Source organism: Podarcis melisellensis, assembly GCF_964234715.1.
Source record: "Podarcis melisellensis genome assembly, chromosome: 6".
Classification (NCBI taxonomy): domain Eukaryota; kingdom Metazoa; phylum Chordata; class Lepidosauria; order Squamata; family Lacertidae; genus Podarcis; species Podarcis melisellensis.
The window spans coordinates 42,771,464-42,784,581 of record NC_138538.1 but is presented as its reverse complement, the minus strand read 5'-3'; the positions used below and the strand labels follow the sequence as shown (position 1 = coordinate 42,784,581).

Genomic DNA, 13,118 nt, shown 5'->3' with positions numbered 1-13,118 from the left:
ATAAACATCCCTGAAAGAAAACATGCCTATTGCAATGTGCAACAGAGTGCTGGTTGTATTCTAAGGAACATAGGAAGCTGTTTTATATAGTCAGATTATTGGTTCATTTTACTCAGTACAATAGAACCTTGGCTGTCAAACAACTGGCGTCCGAAATGTTCGACAACCAAACCGTGGCTTCTGATTGGTTGCAGGAGCTTTCTGCACTCGATCGGAAGCTGTGTCAGACATTCAGCTTCTGAAAAACGTTCGAAACCCAGAGCATTTACTTCCAGGTTCTCAGCGTTTCGGAGCCGAAACGTTCCAAAACAGAGGCGTTCGGGAGCTGAGGTTTGACTGTATTGTTTACACCAACTCCTGTGACTCCAAGGTTTCTGATTGGGGACATTCCTAGCCCTGCCTGGGGATGCTGGGGATCTAACCTCAGAACGTCTGCATGAAAAACATGTGCTCTATCACTGAGCCCACCTCCTAAGGCAGACATTCAGTCTAGGAAGTACAATGGTGGAGACAACAAGGGTCACAAAAGTGCCCTGCATTGAACTTTGACACTAGAAAAAATTATTCAACTTGGGTCCCCAAGATGTTGTTGGACTACAGCCCCATCATCCCAAGTCATTGACAAAGGATGATGGTAATTGTAGTCCAACAACATCTGGGGTTCCATATATTTAAAAAGGCTGTCCTATAACATGCCCCTGGAACCTTGGCTGTATTGAAAATTTCCACAGCAAAGACGACAATATGGGAAAGATCTGTCGAATATGAAAACAATTGCCATAGAATAAGCTGTTCTAAAAACTATACCAATCTGAAGACTTTTCTTACATTGCCATAAGCAAGTATATATAGTAACTTACAAGAGATTTACAACTCACAAAAGTTCTCAAATGCTGCTTACCATTAAAAGCACTAATAATAATAACAACAGCTCTTACTTTAGCCCTGTTATGGCACCAGTCTCAAAACCAGAAGTATTGAGAGGAGATCATTTTAACTGGGAAAATTGCACAGGATTAAGCCAGGGAAAAACTCACCTTACAATGTTGAATTCCTCACCCCACATAACATCTAGTTTGGCCCTTACTTCAATTTAACAAATGAAGTGTCTACCCTTAATACTTAACTCCTATATCTTCCATACCAAAAGGGAATATACATTTATGGAACAATGATGATAATGATGGTGATAATACAGGTGACCATTACACAGTGGTAGCCTGCTACATATAACCACTTGGTAAATCATTTGTATATGTTTCCAGGCAATGAGGGAAAGAGAGTTTTGCCAGGTACCTGATCAGAACTCTGGGGAAGCAATGGAGTATTAAAGTTATCCTCAAAACCTGGCAAAACCATAAAGATTGGGTAGCAATCTTAAATTACTGCTTCATAAATGGTTGTTGGCACTTCCTCTGAGTAGGCATAAAAGAGGGAGATTAGAACAGGAATATGGGTTCCCTCTTTTTTAAAAAGAGAATGCTACATTAGCACATACACTGTTTAGTAATGCAAGCAATATAAGATTGGGAACAACTTTTCCCATTTACTGCATATCTCTAGCCATGTCAAACAATTACAATTTATTTATATACTCCTTTTCAGCCCAAAGGTTTGTAAATGTGGTGAACAGTATATTAAACAATATACAGAGTAGACTACAACTATATCCATGAGTCGCAAAACAATACAACAATATGTTTCTTTGTAGTGTAGAAGAGACAAGATGATTTACTCTACAGCAAGGGTCAGCAAACTTTCAGCAGGGGGCCGGTTCACTGTCCTTCAGACCTTGTGGGGGGGCGAACTATATTTTGAAAAAAATAATAATGAACGAATTCCTATGCCCCACAAATAACCCAGAGATGCATTTTAAATAAAAGGACACATTCTACTCATGTAAAAACACCAGGCAGGCCCCACAAATAACCCTGAGGTGCATTTTAAATAAAAGGACACATTCTACTCATGTAAAAACACGCTGATTCACAGCCCAGATTTAGGAGGAGATTGGGCCAGATCCAGCCCTTAGTTTGCCTACCCATGCTCTACAGGATATCCACATATAACTTCAACTGAACAGCATCGTCTAGAGAGAACACATAGTATTACGTAATCCTGATTTTAAAATGTATGTCAATACAGAAGTTACACACTTCCTAAGATGATTAATGAAGCTCATTAATAAAAGCCTAAGGGAAAGCTCTGCTTCAGTATTCACATACGGTATGTGCTTAACAAAAAGGGAACTCTTCAACTGAACCTGAAATGTGGGAGAGGGCAGGGTGACATACTGGGAGAAGCACTGTCTGAGATATTCACAGACAAACTACTTAACAAAATTGATTATGTTAACATGAATGCAGCTGTTAATATTCATATATTTCAATTTTATTATTGAATATGAAAATAGTTATAATGAGAACGACAAGCACCTCTGCCAAAAGGGGAGAGTTTAGTTTTGAAATACTTGCATAGATTCTGCCATTGCTACTTTTCAACATAAAAGTTATGGACACCTACCTAAAAGTAACAGGCTGTTACCTAGCCCTTCAGCGCTATACATGGCTCCACACATGCACCTACCATGGCAAGTTTCCCCTCTGGTAAGCTTGGGAAGAGGGCAAGGGCTCATCCCCACAGTTGTGCTGGCCTTAAGGGCATTCTAACAAGGTCTGAGGTCTTGGTTCAAGCAAAAAGCAGGTATGTGAGGAGAATTCCTAGATGCCAAGGTCCAAGTTTCGGGCAAGTACTCTTTGATGAGAGAACACCAGCAGAGATCTAAAATCACAAAATATGCAGCAAAGTAAAACATGCAAATATAGGCTGTTAGACCTTTAAAATATCCCCTTCCAAGTTCCTTGCAAAGTTTTCCTCTTCCCCTAGCATAGAAAAAGACCACATGTTTGGTAAGCTAAAAATGATTTACAGTGGTACCTCGGTTTACGAACTTAATCTGTTCCAGATGTCCGTTCTTAAACCAAAACCATTCTTAAACCGAGGTGCGCTTTCCCTAATGAGGCGTTCTGCCACTGGTGCTCTTCCACCGTTCAAATTCAGTTCTTAGACCGAGGTAAAGTTTGCAAACCAGGACACTACAGAAAATACTATGAAGATACATACACTGCTGCCCCTAAGCAGATCTGGGCATGGACAGTAGAGTTGCCACCTTTTTTAACTGACCCTGTGCCTTAGCAGCAGCCTAGCGCACAAAACTTAAATAGGAAAAGCTTTTGCTGTTACCTTATCTCTACCACCTGATTATTTTCCACTTATCAGATGGCTTTTAAAATTACAAAAGCAGAGGTACTAAAATGGTTGGCAACCAAGAGAGATAAGCAGTACTGAAAAACTGATGCAATAAGCAGAAAACACTCAACATGGAAATCAGATACAATGAAAAGAAACTTCTTTTAGCAAAAATGGGTGATCTGTGAAGAACCCAACTTTTTATTAAGCAACAGAAGCAACTTCAGATTTAGAATACATATCAACTTTATTGCATAGGAATTTACTATATAAAGATGCAGTTCTCTAAAAGAAAAGAAAAAACATACATGAAACTGGTCAAGCAACCAGTTTTTTGGGAAATTGCACACCTTTTGGGAAATTGCACACCTTTGGTGTTTTTTGGGAAATTGCACACCTTTGCCTGAATACAGAAATGCTATCAGCATTAAAATCCTTTAATTAGATTTATAGAGCAAATGTATTTCTGGTCATGGAGGAGTGAGGCAGAACGGAGTGGCAAGGTGTATGAAACTCTGCTGAGCACAGCAGCAGGTTTTAAAGGAGGAGAAAGTTGGTGTCTTTTTTTTGTTATTCTAACTCCAGGCTGGGCCGCCTGGAAAATTGTTTTATACAGACAGGGTCTTGAATTGCTGTCTGCAACTATGCCAGAGCATTCTGCAATAACTGGACTTTCCAGGTCAAGCGCAAATGATGCCCCACATTGAGTGCATTGCAGCAATCCAGTCTTCAAGGCACCAATACCTACACTACTGTGGTCAATGTCCTCTGGCCTAGGAACAGTTATAGCTGGCCAAAGCTGCTTCTAGCTACCTGGGCTTAAAATGGGCTCCGTCGTTCATTTGCTGCAGCAAGGGCATTCCCACCTGCCCTTCAGCTGTGGGGCAGTAGGAGCCTGCCTTCCTCAAGAAGGGAAACCACTTCTTCCTCCTCCCAGTGGTGCTCTTTGAAGAAGCTCCTTTCAACTTTCAAAATCAGAAACTGAAAGGAGCAGCATGGAGCAACTTGTAAAGGGCTCATTTTGGCTGTGCGTGCCTGTTCCCTCTTGGGGAAAAGGCATGCACAGCCAAAGAAAGCAACCCCTTTTGGAAGAAGCTGTCTTTTGGAAAGATAGGCTGTGCATAGGACTTTCTCCTGTGGGCAGCTGATACTCCCAAAAGGCAGCTGGCTGCCCCTGCCCCGAACAGTAGATAGGGAGTACACAAAAACAGTTGCTTTTGCAAAAGGCTTTCAGGCAGCGCTGCCACCACTACCACCATACTCTTATTTGCGCCTTCAGAGGCTCAAACAGGTGCACATGAACTGTCTTGAAAGCCCTCTGCAAACAGCAAAACTGAATGTTCTGGGACTTCAAAGCACAGCATCACCTGATGTCATAGTGTAAGGGCAGCCTTAAACACCTGCTAAATTTGGCCTATCTGGGGTTGAAGAGGTAATGATATGTTATCTCATCAGAAAAGTATCCATACCCCACAACAGACTCACTGAGGTTAATGGGCATGACTTAGGTTCCTTAATTTCAATTGGTCAACTCCAAGTAGGACTAGTATTGAATACAACCCAAAGTGATTAAACCACAACAATGAAACTGTTCAGCCTTCATAGCAATGCTAACATTGCCAGGTGTGAGATTAAACAATGGAGTTCTGTATCAGACTACAAAGAACCAATATTTTTTTTTTTTTCAGCTTGCCAGGGGCTATCTAAAAGCACAGTTTTTGATCTTTAAAAGTTGGGTAGAAGTATCATTCAGAACATATAGATATAATAAACACTGAAGTAGAATTCAACTTTCTCAGTTAACCCTAACCTTTTTAATCCTATTTTTAAAAGCTACCAATTTCAAGCATGTTTTGTATATAGCATTTTGCGACAGTTTCATAACAGTATTTTTTTTAAAGTTTATTTTAGCACCTCACCATGCAACTATAAGACCATGGGGTGGGACTGGGAGTAAGGGAGAAAAGCACATTAACAGCCTGCTAATCAAGGACAAGGGTTTGGAGTCCTGAACTGTTAATTTTGTTGTGTGCCAACAGCTCAGCTGCAAATTGATATGCGTTGTCTACTTTTTTCTTCCTTTTCCATCAGAAAGTGTGACAAAACCTGCTAAAACAGGTTAGACCTCTTTACTAAAATTCTCTAAGCTTGGCAATGAAATATAGTTTTAGTACTGTATACCTCTTTCAACAGTAAGGGACTACATTGATTGACTCTCAAAAAGAAGGTAGTTTGTACAAAAGTAGTGGTCTTCAAATACACTTTTTGGAAACAAAATTCATGCAATCGAAAGTTTCAGATATGTTAATCCCATATGTAATATTTATAAATTGAGTTAAAATTTAGAACCTTTATACTGTTGTTCACTAAATAAGCAGGCATGTCAGATTATGAGAGCAGTTATTATCTATCCAAGACTTTAGAACATTCTGTGTGGTTTGAAATACTAGCTACCAGAGAACACAGAACAAACATGTAAAGTTTTTACCCATTCACAAAGCAAAAATTACAACAGTTATCTTAAGACTTCATGATCATATTTCAGAAAGAATAGAGGAGGCTAGACTTAATTTAAACTGCGATGCACAATTCTCTAGCAGTCAAAGCTTTTCCTGCCCAAAGAGTCTGCAAAAGTGAAAGGAAGCAGCAAAATCTGATTCCATAAAAACCTAATTACATTGTCCACAGGATACTTATACAATGAAACCATTAAATGTGATACTATAGGAAGTGGGGGGGAGGGGAACATTCCTAAATGCAAAACCATACAATCGGTATGAATTATTAAAATAGAGACTTAGATTAATTCAGCAAGTAGCAAAAGCTGTCACTGAACAGTACAATTTTAGCTGAAATTATGTGAAACAACAGATACACCACTGCAATGATCAATGAAGGCAAATATTTCAAGATAATGGCACAGTTTTAGAGCATGTTTCCATCTGTAATGTTCCTAGTCTTCTGCATTCTTTGGCAGAAACAATCATAGTAACTGCATACACTTAAGTAACTTCTGATTGCTACTCTTGTTTGTTTGCAATGCAGGCAGAAGCATATTGGGTATGCACAGTATGGCTGCAGGCTGAGAACTAGATGCAACTTGGAGTTTATCTATTGGCAGCTCAACCTCTGATTCAGCTGCAGCAGCAATAATACCATTCCACCTTGTTTGCTGAATAAGATCAACCACTTCTAAGAGAATTATGATCTTATCACAGAAGTCCTTACGGTACATAGTTAAAGATATTTTGAAAACTATTATCTGCGTCTACATTTTAAAATCAAGCAAAAAAAAAGGCCCATTTAGGCTATCCCAGCCAATTTATTTATTTTAAACCATTCTTAAATGGTTAAGGATCTTTGTTCACATAACCACCTAGGTATATTGTAGCAGCCTGAAAGGCTTGTGTGGTCCCCCCTGCTTCGCCCCAAATTCTTGGTCAGAAACTTGTCTCTAACTACCAAAACAAGGTTTGACTTTCAGCACATTCTGGGTTTCATACTTTCTCTAGTACTTGAGTGTGCATGCACAACCTTTAGAAGAGCTGACAATGTGCCTAGATTATTGTATGAAGAGGTGTTCAGTGAACACCTAATTAAAAAGAAAAAGCAGTAAAACCCTGGTAGGGTCAAGAAGGAAATGCTAAAGAAATTTCAAATGATCAAATGAAGGATTTGGTATGTAAATAGATCCCATTTTTCTCAAAGCAGGACCCTCAAAGCAGCTACATCAGTTGCAAATGCCATTCAAGCCAAGCCCCAGCAAGCCTTGCTAACGGGACACTAGGTCGCATAAAGCATAAGACAATTCCTTCTACCAATTATTAAAAACATCCAGCTAACGCTTCAAAAAAGTTAGGCCACCTGTCAAAAGTATGTTTATCAACCTCCAGAAACCTGGGCAACAGACAACCTAACAGTGTAGTACATGATCATTTACTACGTATTTGCTAAACATTTCACAAGTAGTATTAGTTGAAGCCCACGAAACATTGGAAGGAATGCTTTCACTGAGAATGGGCTGCTGGGGCTCTGCCTCCTCCAGGCCTCTATGCTTTTTTTCTCTCTTTTTGGTCAGGCATCAGCTTCTGCTTACCGTCTGGATATGTATATACACAGCCTACAACAGTACTCTTCCCAAGAACCTGCATTGTCAAGTTGGCGCTTGGTCAGTGATTAGTGAAATTTGTTTTCCTCCTGTGTCAGCTGCTTTAAAAGAATTGCATGTGCATGTGCAGTACACAGTCCGTTTTACTCTCACTGCGTCCAGCTTCACTCTTGCCGCAAAATTATATATTGAACCATCTCAATTCTACTTCCTCACCTGGAACTCTTCAGATTTGCCTCTAGTACAGCACATCGAAAACTCACATACACTCATTTCCCAGGCAAACGAAGGTTAGAGAAGTTAATGCTATAATTGAGATTTTTGGAACTCTTCTAAATTTGGGGCTAATTCATCCACAGCTAGCTACTAAGAAATATGGGTGTCTCCACAGTCCTCTTTGCCTTTCCAAATATCCATTTCCATCCAAAGAACATAATTCTTTCTGTGCCTTTCTCCATGTGAAATAGCTTCCACCAGAATATTGTGTTATCATAGCAACTGAATCCACAATGGGGTGGGGGTAGGGAGGATTCCACCCACTGACCTTTTAGTAAAATTTCCTCAGTCCCCACTTCCCTAAGCATATTGCCTGCTCTCATCATCGTTCTCTTAGTCCCCCTGCTTCCAACATTTCTTTTTTATGCCTTCTGCTTTCTGCTGTTTTCACTGCCCCCCCCTTTGTCCCCAAATCCATTATATTTAGGACCTGGTACTTCCTTTCAACCTTTCCGTCTCCACTACTCTCCATGCCTATCCAGTTCTCCTCCAGGCTACTGTAACATCACAGCGGTTCAGCCAGTAGCTATGGAAGCTTGTAGACTGATAGGCAACAGACAGTCTATATTTACAGTTAAGCTAAAGTGAAATGGAGTGTACCACCAGAAAATAGAAAGGGGGAGGTTGAGAATTCTTCATCTCTCCTCCACTGCAGCTTCGTATTTAGAGGTTGGAATTGTAATACTGCACAGGTAGCTCCTTCATTAAATGTGTACTGCAAATCCATCCTATGCAGTGGTACCTTGGTTTAAGAACAGCTCTGTTTACGAACTATTTGGTTTGCGAACTTCACAAAACCAGAAGTAGTGTCCCGGTTTGTGAACTTTACCTTGGCCTAAGAACGGAAGCTGAACGGTGGAAGGGCACCAGCGGCGGGAGGCCTTATTAGGAAAAGTGTGCCTCGGTTTAAGAATGGTTTCTGTTTAAGAACGGACTTCCGGAATGGATTAAGTTTGTAAACCGAGGTACCACTGTATTAAGTGGTGGTTAACAACATGGATTTACTATGTGGAGGAACAACAGTCAGGTTGAGGAATGGAAAGGGCATCTACTTGCTTGCTCAGTGAGTGTGCCAGTCCTGGTTCCCTATCATTGTTATTTATTATTATTTTGTGGTTATGTACTCTGAGCTTTCAAACCATCCGAGGTTGCCCAAGACTTGGGCTTAAAATGATGTTGCAATCATGATTCTTATATAGCATCTGATTGCTAGTGAGGACTGGGAAAAGATGGACAGATAGAAGTGAAATCCAAGTAAGAAATCTAACTACTGATTGGCAAGGCCCCTACCCCATTCAAGAAGTCCCAGGGCACAACCATTATTGATAGTCTTTGTCCTCCCTTAGTAACTCATGTGTGGGTTTTTTTTGGGTGCTGCTAAATCTTTAGGTTCCTGTGGCAGCCTTGAAGACTTTTCACCAATCACACTCATGGGCACAAAACTGAAATGCTTTGTCTCCATTTTATAGCTAGTAACTATTAACATATAACCACACAAGGTTATTGAAGTGATTTAATTAAGTGTATGATGAATCATTATTATGAAAGGCTATTTAGAAGTTACAGCTGGAATGGAATATGACAGCCTTCGTCTTGATGTGGAAGAGTCATTAGACACCTGCTGCATCAACATGTTGTTATAAGGGGGGAAAACTGCTCCTTTTCTCTTATGGGGTACCCAAGAGCCCGCAGAGTGTCCTCATGTAGGTACTGCTTATAACAATGTGAAGACAAAAAAAATTCCTTCCAGTAGCACCTTAAAGACCAACTAAAGGTGCTACTGGAAGGAATTTTTTTTGTTTTGACTATGGCAGACCAACACGGCTACCTATCTGTAACTGGAACAATGTGAAGAACAATGCCTGCCTGTTGTTTTCACAGTGCAGTTCAAGATGCTGGTTTTCTTGCAAGAGGCTTTCAACAGCTGGGCTCCTCAACAGATTCTTCCCCAACCTGGGTACGCTCAAATGTCTTGGACTACAACTCCCATCAACCCTAGTCAGCACAGCTTTGCTGGCTGAAGCTAATAAATGTTGTAGTCCAAAACATCTTGAAGATACCAGGTTAGCAAATTTTGCCTTAATATCTAAAATATAAGAACTATGTCTAAAATTTAATGATATGATCCTTTGATAATGTCAATTTTTATATAGACAGAAGGCAACACAATACATGTACATGTGCTTGCAGGACTAAAGTAGATGAGATGTGATATCTGTACTCACATCCCCTGCCATTGCCTTTTTGATTAAAAGCAACTGGAGGGGGGGTGCTGGCAGCATTTGATAAGGGCCACAGCATTGAAGGAGGTTTTAACCCCTCATACTGTTTTCGCAAACTCAAATTGTCACACACACAAAGCTGCTACTGCCCCACTGGGAAAAACACACCTGCATGTTCTCCCCAGTGGGCAAACAGCACTTTTTGGTTGGGGATATAATTAAATCCATGAAAATGGCATTTTTGGGAAGAATTAAAATCTCTCTATGACTGTTTAAGGAGAAGAAGTGGAGAGATCTTCCACATCTTGTCTATCATGGGCTTTTGGTGCTGTTAGTCCATGCTTTTATAGAAATTTCCCAGTGCCCTAACCTGGTTATTCAGGAAGCAAGGAAATACACTGAACCAGCTTTTAATCATGAAGGTAGGGCTTAAATAATCCTAGAGGCCTAGTCACATGGGCACCTAAAACTGGCAATATTAATTCAGTTCTAGATAGCAGGCTGTTTTCTGAAGGTTTTAATATACCGTATTTAAAATAGAAGCCAAAAAGCATGAAAGAAACATTTAGTCTTATTGGTTTAATCTAAATTCAGTCTTCTCCACATCCCTTCCCAACAAGAGCACATGTGCAGATGTTGAAGCATTTTCTTCAGTTTTCTAACAATAATACCAGCTATCAAAAGATGACAGAACACCCTTGGGGAAACTCAGGAGTACATTGCAAATGCAGCTCTGCTTGCTTCTTCCCATCAACAGCATCCAGTTCCTTCTGTTTGTTAGGCTATATTAGGTTTTTCTTCTAAAATATTATGGGGTACAACTGCTCAACAAATGTTTGGGTGATATATAGTCAGACAGTTATTTTATTTAAGTTATTTTAAAATTAATAGGACTGTCAAATTATTGGGGGGGGGGCTCTGTGCTGCCAGATATTACTTCCTGCCAATTCCTTCTTACATATCCCTGATAACACTAAAACCCAGATTCTTCTGTTTTCACTTCTTTTCCTTGAGTGCTTAACTTCCTCTATCAGCCAACCTCTTATCTGCTCTTCAATGGGGTGGTTTTTTTATGTCACAGAAGTTTATCCAATGATAAACAGTTGGAGATTTATTTTTTTTGTAAATTTACAAAACTTTTTTTTTTTAGTCCATATTCTATGTTTTAATTTGACTCCTTTATATCTGTATAAGGTGGTATGGAGATTTATATAAGAAAAGTTTTAGATTTTAAATGAGTTGATATGAGGTAAGGGATAGAACTAAACTTAAATTTGATTAAGTTGAAATTATATTAAAATGTATTTGCTGTTATCGCCTTTTAAAAGACTATCTAAAAATGAACCATGTAAAATCATGATGTTTGATATCTCTTATTTTTCTATATATTTTGAATAGATACGAACATAACATGAAATCCTGATTTATTTATTTTTTTACAGATTAGTAAAGGGGCAAGGAAGAAACATGTATAATTAAAAACATGGTGCATTCATATTCTGCACTTTATTTAGAAATAAAACATTTTCCTGCCTATATCCTACAAATGTTTCAGTTCTAAATAAACTGGAGAAAATAGATTTCAAACAGGAATTAAAAATTTTGTTGACAAATATTACTAATTTGGTGTGTGTGTTTAAATTTTCTAGTATTTTAGCATGAAATTAAAACTTGCTTTATTGGGGGAGGGATAAAACTTGTTTCTTCACAATAAAATTGGGCTTAACACAACCAAAGAAAAACACAAGGCTTCTCAAAAGGCTTAGGAACATTGAAAGGAACTAAAGATGCCTGATTTGACGTCTCTTATTTTTTTGACATCATTTAACAAACCACCTAGTTTAAAGTTAATGCTTAGCTCCACCCCTTTTCCACTAACAAGGGGGGGGTAGAAAAATGGAAAACTTTGATGAAGTAAACAAAAAGTCTTACTTCCTTCTCTCAAAGATCAAAGAACCAACACATTCTGAAACAGCTTAACACTGCAAGCTTTAAGTATGCATGAAACACACAGCTCCTCACTAGTTGCTTTCCCCCTACAAGATCATGCTCATCTGGCAAAAAAACTAGTTAATGTAACATAAAACAGACTTTTAACATTCTTCCACATGTTCTGATGCGTTCAATAAAAATGCTTTTTAAAGCATGTAAAACCTTCCTTTAACTTTAATGTGGTAATATATACAATTTATTTGTAAAAGGGGAGAGAACAGCACTACACGAAAATCATTATCTTCAGAATCCCTTTCTTTTTTCATACAAGGGCAGCATAACAGCACTGACTTCAATAGCATAGTTGCTGTGTGACAAACAGCGTTTGCAAATGAGTTATTACGAAAGCTGGAAGCATCCTGTAAGGCTAAGTGTTCTCATTTGCATTAACTCCAGGGACACCCAAGTTCCATCATATGGTTCCATCCTTGGAACAACTTTCTCAGCACTGCTACACATATAATCAAACCAACAACAGAAATGTGTTCAAAAGTACTTTAGTACAATGCTTTCTCTCAAACCGATTTCATACTAATGTTCTTAACTTGGAGCAGAGGGAAGGAAACGCTGTGGGATTAAGTGATAATAGATCAGTGCGAGTCAGAGCACAATGCTCTGAAAAAAGAAGTTAGAAACATCACACTTCAAGTGAACCACCTAAGCATCTTCCAGCAAACAAAGAACTGCACACAGCTTAGCAATACCAACGTGCACCACCCTGCTTGCCCATCGTTATTTTAGCTCTCTTCCACGCTGCCTGTGCTAGCACCCACAACAATGTAATATTCCTCACTACAATCCTTGTTCCAAGTCTGGCATCCTCAAACTTCTAACTCTCTTGCTGCTGCTGCTTTCTAGCCATTAAGGGCCCTATTCATTTCACAAGCATTAAGATGGGGAGCTTCTTGTCTTAGATCTCAGCAGCTATACCATACACACCAGCCCTTAATTTCCTCTCTCCCCTTCCAATGCCTCCTTTAAGGGTCCCTACAACTTTAATTTCTAAATTGTTCCTGACTCGGTCCTCCCAGCCCTCGGGTTTCTTTTCGCTTTTGTTTCTCTGCCTGAGCCTTCAGGTTCCCCCTGTCCAACAAGGGCTTGATATACCCCTGGCGCTCAGATTGTACAAGAACCCTGTGTCTCTCCAACCGAGGTAGTCTGCCTTGAGCATTTAAAAAACCAGTTAGTTGGCTGCTGCCTTTGCCTGTTCAGCCACAGGCGGCAAATCCTGTCATAGCCGCTCCCCCCCCCCCCAGTTGGTGAGGTTGGTG

The 13,118-nt window shown here is 39.6% G+C and overlaps 1 protein-coding gene across 5 annotated transcripts in view; it reads right to left on the bottom strand.

The window, feature by feature from the left end:
- Positions 1–13,118, bottom strand: part of USP49 (ubiquitin specific peptidase 49) — a 45,210-nt gene that overhangs the window by 28,000 nt on the left and 4,092 nt on the right. The gene's annotated exons all lie outside the window — the stretch shown is intronic.